Raw genomic sequence first — 8,788 nt, forward strand, 5'->3', positions numbered from 1 at the left:
ATTAGGAATGGATGTTAGATTTTGTCAACACTTTTGGTGGATCTGTGGGGGTAATCATATGGTTTAATTTTATGTTAATGTAGTGAATTATATTGATTGGGCTTTGAAATGAAGACTTACATGCCTGAAATAAACTCCAGTTGGTCTCAATGCATTGTCCTTTTTACATACTGTTAGGTTGAATTTGCTAAAATTCCTTGAGAAGTTTTGCACTTGTGTTCCTGAGAACTACCGATCTGTAGTTTTCTAAGAATGTCTTTGTCAGGTTTTGGTATCAGGGTAATGCTGTTATCCTAGGATGAGTTGGGAAGTATTCCATTGGCTTCCATTTTCTGAAAGAGGTAGTAGAGAACTGCTGTTATTTCTCCTTAAACATTTGGTATAATTCACTACCAAAGCCATCTGGGCTTGGAGTTTTCCTTGTAGGAAGGTTTTAAACTACAAATTCAATTTTTTTTTTTTTTTTGAGACGGAGTCTCGCTCTGTCTCCCAGGCTGGACTGCAGTGGCCGGATCTCAGCTCACTGCAAGCTCCGCCTCCTGGGTTTACACCATTCTCCTGCCTCAGCCTCCCGAGTAGCTGGGACTACAGGTGCCCGTCACCTTGCCCGGCTAGTTTTTTGTATTTTTTAGTAGAGATGGGGTTTCACTATATTTGCCAGGCTGGTCTAGAACTCCCAACCTTGTGATCCACCTGCCTCAGTCTTCCAAAGTGCTGGAATTACAGGCATGAGCCACTGCGCCAGCCTTTTAACCTGTTTTTTCGTTTTGTCTTGTTTGTTTGTTTTTGAGACGGAGTCTCGCTCTGTCACCTAGGCTGGAGTGCAGTGGTGTGATCTCAGCTCACCGCAGTCTCCGCCTCCCGGGTTCACACTATTCTCCTGCCTCAGCCTCCCGAGTAGGCGGGACTACAGGCGCCCACCACCACGCCCGGCTAATTCTTTTGTAGTTTTAGTAGAGACAGTGTTTCGCCACGTTAGCCAGGATGGTCTCGATCTCCTGACCTCGTGATCTGCCTGCCTCAGCCTCCCAAAGTGCTGGGATTACAGGCGTGAGCCACCGGGCCCGGCCTAGGGGTTTATTAATTTTATTGATCTTCTCAAAGAACCAGCTTTAGGCTTTTTTTGTTTTCTATTTCATAAGTTTCTGCTCCAATCTTAATTATTTCCTTTTTCATTTTATTCTGTTTAACTTGCTCTTTTTCTAATTTCGTTTTTTGTTTGCTTGTTGTTGTTGAGATGGGGTCTTGCTTTGTCACACAGACTAGAGTGCAGTGGCATGAACATGGCTTAGTGCAGCCTCAACCTCCCAGGCTTAAGCCATCTTCCCACCTCAGCCTCGAGGAACTGGGACCACAAGTGCATGCCACCCTGCCCAGCTAATTTTTGTATTTTTTGTAGAGAGGGGGTTTCACCATGTTGCCCAGGTTGGTCTTGAACTCCTGAGCTCAAGCCATCACCTGCCTCAGCCTCCCAAAGTGCTAGCATTATAGGCATGAGCCACCGCACCAGGCCTCCCATTTTCTAATATAGGCATTTAGTGCTATAAGACTCCCTCTAAGCACTGCTTCATTGTATCTCACAAGTTTTTTTTTGTTGTTGTTTTTTGTTTTTTTTTTTTTGAGACTGAGTCTGGCTCTGTCGCCCAGGCTGGAGTGCAGTGGCCGGATCTCAGCTCACTGCAAGCTCCGCCTCCCGGGTTCCCGCCATTCTCCTGCCTCAGCCTCCCGAGTAGCTGGGACCACAGGCGCCCGCCACTTCGCCCGGCTAGTTTTTTGTATTTTTTAGTAGAGACGGGGTTTCACCGTGTTAGCCAGGATGGTCTCGATCTCCTGACCTCGTGATCCGCCCGTCTCGGCCTCCCAAAGTGCTGGGATTACAGGCTTGAGCCACCGCGCCCAGCCTGTATCTCACAAGTTTTATTATCTTGTGTTTTAATTTTCAGACAGTTCAAAACATTTTCCAATTTCTCTCTTTTTTTAAAACTAATGTGTGATATAGAAGTTTTATTTTCCAAATATTTGGATCTTTTCTAGATATCCTTTTTGTTGATTTCTAATTTAATTATACTGTGGTTAGAAAGTATATTTTATCACAGAAACAATTTTAAATTTATTGACAAAAATAGTATGGCCTATTTTGATTAATGTTCTACAGGTACTTTTAAAAATGTGTATTCTGCTATTGTTAGAGTGCTCTATAAATATCAATTGGGTCACATTGGCTTTTTAAATTAATTATTTATTATGATTTTATATAGTAAACTTTATACTACATGTTGTTTGTTTAAAAGGTCATTTATCTTTTGAACAGATATAAATTTATTTTACTTATTTTTTAGAGACAGAGTCTTACTCTGTCACCCAGGCTGGAGTACAGTGGCACTAGCATAGCTCACTGTAACCTCAAGTTGTTGACCTTAAGTGATCCTCCAACCTCAGCTTCCCAAAATGCTGGGACTACACACCTGAACCACCACACCCAGCTCCCTCAGTTTCTTTATTTGTTAAAAAAGAAGAGAAGAGAAAAGAAAGAAAAGAAAAAGAGGAATAATACCTGGGTATTTGGTGAGGATTAAATAGCATACCTAAAGCATATGACACAGTGCTTGATGTGCAGTTGTTGTTCAGTAAATGGTAGCTATTATTGCCAGATTCTTCTATCACCACAAAAGTGGAATTATCTGGCATTTCTAGAGACCCTAAAGAATGCAAGGAGAGCCCCTGTAACTCATACTCATTTACTGCTTAAGGGAGTATGTTATCTAAGCAGATGTTACATACCAAGCACACCGTGGTATATTTTAACAGGTTGTTTTATTCTCAAGTAATAGAGAATCTTAGGCCAGGCACAGTGGCTCACGCCTATAATCCCAGCACTTTGGGAGGCCGAGGCAGGTGGATCACCTGATGTCAGGAGTTTGAGACCAGCCTGATCAACACAGTGAAACCCTGTCTCTACTAAAAATACAAAAAATTATTGTACTGGTGGCGGGCGCCTGTAATCCCAACTACTCTGGAGGCTGAGGCAGGAGAATTGCTCAAACCCGGGAGGCGGAGGTTACAATGAGCCAAGATTGTGCCACTACAAGCCTGGGCAACAAGAGTGAAACTCCATCTCAAAAAAAACCAAAAAAGTAGAGAATCTTGCGTCAAGTGAACTAAACAGAGGGAGATGTAACATCTCACTTAACAAGACAGGGTATAAGCTGGGCATGGTACCTCACACCTGTAGTCCCAGCACTTTGAGAGGCCGAGGCGGGTGGATGGCTTGAGATCAGGAGTTCGAGACCAGCTTGACCAACATGATGAAAGCTCATCTCTGGCTGGGCGCGGTGGCTCACGCCTGTAATCCCAGCACTTTGGGAGGCCAAGGCGGGCGGATCATGAGGTCAGGAGATCGAGACCATCCTGGCTAACATGGTGAAACCCCGTCTCTAATAAAAATACAAAAAATTAGCCAGGTGGGGTGGTGGCAGGTACCTGTAGTCCCAGCTACTCGGGAGGCTGAGGCAGGAGAATGGCGTGAACCCAGAAGGTGGAGCTCGCAGTGAGCCAAGATCGCGCCATTGCACTCCAGCCTGGGCGACAGAGCAAGACTCCATCTCAAAAAAAAAAAAATAATTAATTAATTTTTTTAAAAAAGAAAAAGAAAGAAAGCTCGTCTCTACTAAAAATACAAAACTTAGCCAAGCATGGTGGCAGGCACCTGTAATCCCAGTTACTCAGAAGGCCGAGGCAGGAGAATGGCTTGAACCTGGGAGGCGGAGGTTGCAGTGAGCTGAGATCGTGCCACTGCATTCCAGCCTGGGCTACTAAGTAAGACATCATCTCAAAAAACAAACAAAACAAAAACAAAAACAATTCTGGGTGTAGAGCAGCTTCAAATTTGATTAATTCATAAGCTCAATATTGTCATCAAATCTGTTCTTTCCATTGAATATGTAACTATAAAGATTCTGTTACCAAAGGTAAAATTTTATGAGTGCAGTTTGCCTTTTTCAAAAAATGCTAGAGAACTTTATTTTTAAGATGGAGTTTCTCTCTTGTTGCCCAGGTTGGAGTGCAGTGGTACGATCTTGGCTCACTGCAACTGCAGCCTTCCGGTTTCAAGCGATTCTCCTGCCTCAGCCTCCCAAGTAGCCGGAATTACAGGTGCCCACCACCACGCCCAGCTAATTTTTGTATTTTTATTAGAAACAGGGTTTCATCATGTTGGCCTGGCTGGTCTGGAAGTCCTGACCTTGTGATCTGCCCGCCTCGGCCTCCCAAAGTGCTGGGATTACAGGCGTGAGCCACTGAGCCAGAGAACTTTTACATACAGTACTTTCCTTTGCTTTAGTGGGGTCAAACAGTAATGTTGCATCTCTCCTTCTTGACTGTACCCTTAAAAGTCCTTATTAGGTACAACAAAAATGGCATATTGATTTCAAAATATCATTTCTATCTTATTTATAGTACATTCAAAATACTTAACAATTCAATCTGTCTGACCTACTCCTATTTCCATGTTCCTGGTCATTTTCTGTCAATTATCAGTACATCTTTCCCTGCAAAATTGAGTCATTTTATCATATTAGATTTTTACTCACAGTTCTCTGAAATCATTTCAACTTATAGCTGTGCTTAGAAGACTTAAGGATGCTGAAATTACAGTGAAAGAATATTAACTTAGGGGTTGGTTTCAAAACAATTATGGAGCCCTAGTGGCTTACAGTGGGTTAAGCAATACTAAAGAAAATTATTAATATATTAAAATGCATTCAAAGGAGAACTTATATTACTTTACAAAACTCTAACTTAAATTTGTGTTTGGGCCTCCTGATATTTCAAAACCTACTGTTTGATTCACTGCTGGTAGAACAATTTTGCTTTACATTTTAAAAGCCTACAACAGACTGGGGATGGTGATTCATGCCTGTAATCCCACCACTTTGGGAGGCTGAGGCAGGCGGATCACTAGAGGTCAGGAGTGAGACCAGCCTGGCCAACATGGTGATACCCTGTCTCTACTAAAAATACAAAAATGAGCCAGGTGTGGTGGCGTGTGCCTATAGTCCCAGCTACTCAGGAGGCAGAGGTGAGAGAATTGCTTGAACCTGGGAGGTGGAGGTTGCAGTGAGCTGAGATCACACCATTGCATTCCAGCCTAGGTGACAGAGGGGGACTCCGTCTCAAAGAAAAAGAAAACAAATTAGCCAGGTGTGGTGGTGCATGCCTGTAGTACCAGCTATTTGGTAGGCTGAGCAGGGGGATTGCTTGAGCTCAAGAGTTCAAGACTGCAGTGAGCTATGATCACACTACTGCACTCTAGCCTAGGTGACAGATATACCCCATCTCTAAAAAAAAAAAAAAAAAAAAAAAAGACTTACTAAATAATGAAGTTCTCCAAAGAGAAAGAAAATGATTTTTAAAAATGAAGGAATCTTGGAACATCAGGAGAAAGAAAATACAATGAGCAAAAATGTAGGTAAATACAATAGGCTTTCCTTCTTCTCTTGAGTTTTCTAAATTATGTTTGATGGATAAAGCAAAAATTATAACACTGTATGATGTGGTTCTAAATGTATGAAGAGGAAATAGCTAAGATAATTATATAAACAGGGAAAAGTAGAGACATAATGGAAGCTAAGAGTTCTATACTTTGCTCAAACTGGTAAAATGACATCAATACACTGTATTAAGTCATATATAAAAAATGTAATACCTAGAGCAACCACTAAAAAAGCTGTATCAAATATATATGTTTATCATCAAAAACTATAAATAATTCAAAATGGAATTCTAAAAAATGTTTCAGTAACAAGCATGAAATTAGGAAAAACAGAAATTTTAAAAACAGAGAAAACAAACAAAATGAAAATGAAGACTTAAGCCCTAATATAGCAATAATTACATTAAATGTAAGTGGTCTAGATACACCAATTAGGCTGGGTGCAGTGTCTCACACCTGTAATCCCAGCACTTTGGGAGGCCGAAGCAGGCAGATCACCAATGTCAGTAGAAGGAATTAAAGAAAAAGGAGAGAAAAGAAAGGTGGCTTGCCAGTCAAGGCAAGTTTATTTTACAGAAAACAAACCTGAGAAGGGCGTCTGGCCGAGTTAGGTCAGAGGCACGTTCTCTTACAGACTAAGAGTTTTTAAGGATTCAGGGTGGGAAAGTTTATCAGAGGCTTGGACTGCTTCTGTATCTCTTTGTTGTGCTTATTTGGGAGGGAGAGTTGTGTGTCTGTTCCCATACAGTCAAAAGTTCAAGACCAGCCTGGCCAGTCTCTACTAAAAATACAAAAAAATTATCCGGGCGTGGTGATGCACACCTGCAATTCCAGCTACTTGGGAGGCTGAGGCAGGAGAATTGCTTGAACCTGGGAGGCAGAGGTTGCAGTGAGCCAAGTGAGAATCACTATATTCAAGCCTGGGCAACAGAGCGAGACTTCATCTCAAAAAGAAATAAATAAATAAAAAAAAATAAATACGCCAGTTAAAAGACAGAGTTAGCAGAGGGGATTTAAAAGATGATTAACTATATGATATCTATAAGAAACTCTTCAAATAATAAAAGGAATTTGACAGTAAGAGGATGGAAAAAATATATTATGCAAATATTAAAGGAAAGCAGGAGTGGCTATATTAGTGTCAAACAAAGTAAACTTCAGAGCAAATAAAATTACCAGACACAGAGAAGGACATTATGTAATAACAAAAGGGTCAATCAACCAAGAAGACATAGTAATCTCAAATGTCCCCAAACAACAAAGTTATAAGATATGTGAAGCAAAACCTGATAGAAATGGAAGAAAAAAGGCCAGGCATGATAGCTCATACCTATAATCCCAGCACTTTGGGAGGCCAAGGTGGGTGTATCACCTGAGGTCAGGAGTTTGAAAGCAGCCCGGCCAACATGGCGAAAACCCATCTCTAATAAAAAATACAAAAATCAGCCGGATGTGGTGGTGCATACCTCTAGTCCCAGCTACTCGGGAGGCTGAGTGAGGCAAGAGAATCACTTGAACCTGGGAGGCAGAAGTTTCAGTGAGCCGAGATCAGGCCACTGCACTCCAGCCTGGGCCACAGCCAGATTCTGTCAAAAAAAAAAAAAAAAAAAAAATGGACAGAAAGAAAGAGAGGGAGGCCGGGCACGGTGGCTCAAGCCTGTAATCCCAGCACTTTGGGAGGCCGAGACGGGCGGATCACGAGGTCAGGAGATCGAGACCATCCTGGCTAACACGGTGAAACCCCGTCTCTACTAAAAAACACAAAAAACTAGCCGGGCGAGGTGGCGGGCGCCTGTAGTCCCAGCTACTCAGGAGGCTGAGGCAGGAGAATGGCATAAACCCGGGAGGCGGAGCTTGCAGTGAGCTGAGATCCAGCCACTGCACTCCCGCCTGGGTGACACAGCGAGACTCCATCTCAAAAAAAAAAAAAAAATACACTGAACTGAATGAAAATGAAAATAAAACATATCAACACTTGAGGGACACAGCTAAAGCACTGCCAAGAGGGAAATTTAAAGCACTAAATGTGTGCATTAGAAAAGAGGGAAAATCTCAAATCAATAATCTGTGCTTCCACATCAAGAACCTAGGAAAATAAGAACAAAATAAATCCAAAGCAAGCAGAAGGAAGGAAATAATAAAAGTAAGAACAAAATTGATTAAATGGAAAACAGGAAAAAAATAAGAGAAAAACCAATGAAACAAAGAACTGGTTCTTTCAAAAAATTAATAAAATTGGTTGGACACGGTGGCTCACGCCTGTAATCCCAGCACTTTGGGAGCGGGAGGCGGGCAGATCACCTGAGGTCAGGAGTTCAAGACCAGCCTGGCCAACATGGTGAAATCACATCTCTACTAAAAACACAAAAATCTGCTAGGCCTAGGCAACAAAAGTGTAACTCTGCCTCAAAATAATAATAATAATAATAATGTATTAATATTAAGTCAATTGTAACAAATTTATCACACTAATGCAAGTTTGTTACTGTGAAGATGGGGAAGGAAGTTTACGGGATCTCTGTACTTTATACTCAATTTTTCTGTAACCCTAAAATTGCTTCAAAAAAATAAAGTATTCTTTTTTAATGTGGCACACAATAGCCACACAATAGAATACCATTAAATAATAATAATAAAAAAAACACAGTATTCGGCCGGGCGCGGTGGCTCAAGCCTGTAATCCCAGCACTTTGGGAGGCCGAGACGGGTGGATCACAAGGTCAGGAGATCGAGACCATCCTGGCTAACACGGTGAAACCCCGTCTCTACTAAAAAAATACAAAAAATTAGCCGGGCCCAGTGGCGGGCGCCTGTAGTCCCAGCTACTTGGGAGGCTGAGGCAGGAGAATGGCATAAACCCGGGAGGCAGAGCTTGCAGTGAGCTGAGATCTGGCCACTGCACTCCAGCCTGGGTGACAGAGCGAGACTCCATCTCCAAAAAACAAAACAAAACAAAACAAAACACAGTATTAATGACCGCTACAACATGGATGGCCCTCAAAAACAATGCTAATTTTAAAAACTAGATGCAAAAGATTGCATATTAAATTTATTTATTTCTATTAAATGTCCAAAAAAGGAAAATGCATATACACAGAAAGCAGATTGGTGGTTGCCTGGCACTAGTGATGGAAGAGGGCATTAACTGTCTAGAAGCAAAAAAAAAAAAAAAATCTTTTTTGGGTGATGGAAATTTTCTAAACCTGGATTGTGGTGGCATTTGCACAACTTTACTAACTTACTAAAAATCATTGAATTGTAAACTTTTTTTTTTTTTTTTTTTTTTTTTTTTTTTGG

Source organism: Theropithecus gelada, chromosome 7b (assembly GCF_003255815.1).
Source record: "Theropithecus gelada isolate Dixy chromosome 7b, Tgel_1.0, whole genome shotgun sequence".
Taxonomy (NCBI): Eukaryota; Metazoa; Chordata; class Mammalia; order Primates; family Cercopithecidae; genus Theropithecus; species Theropithecus gelada.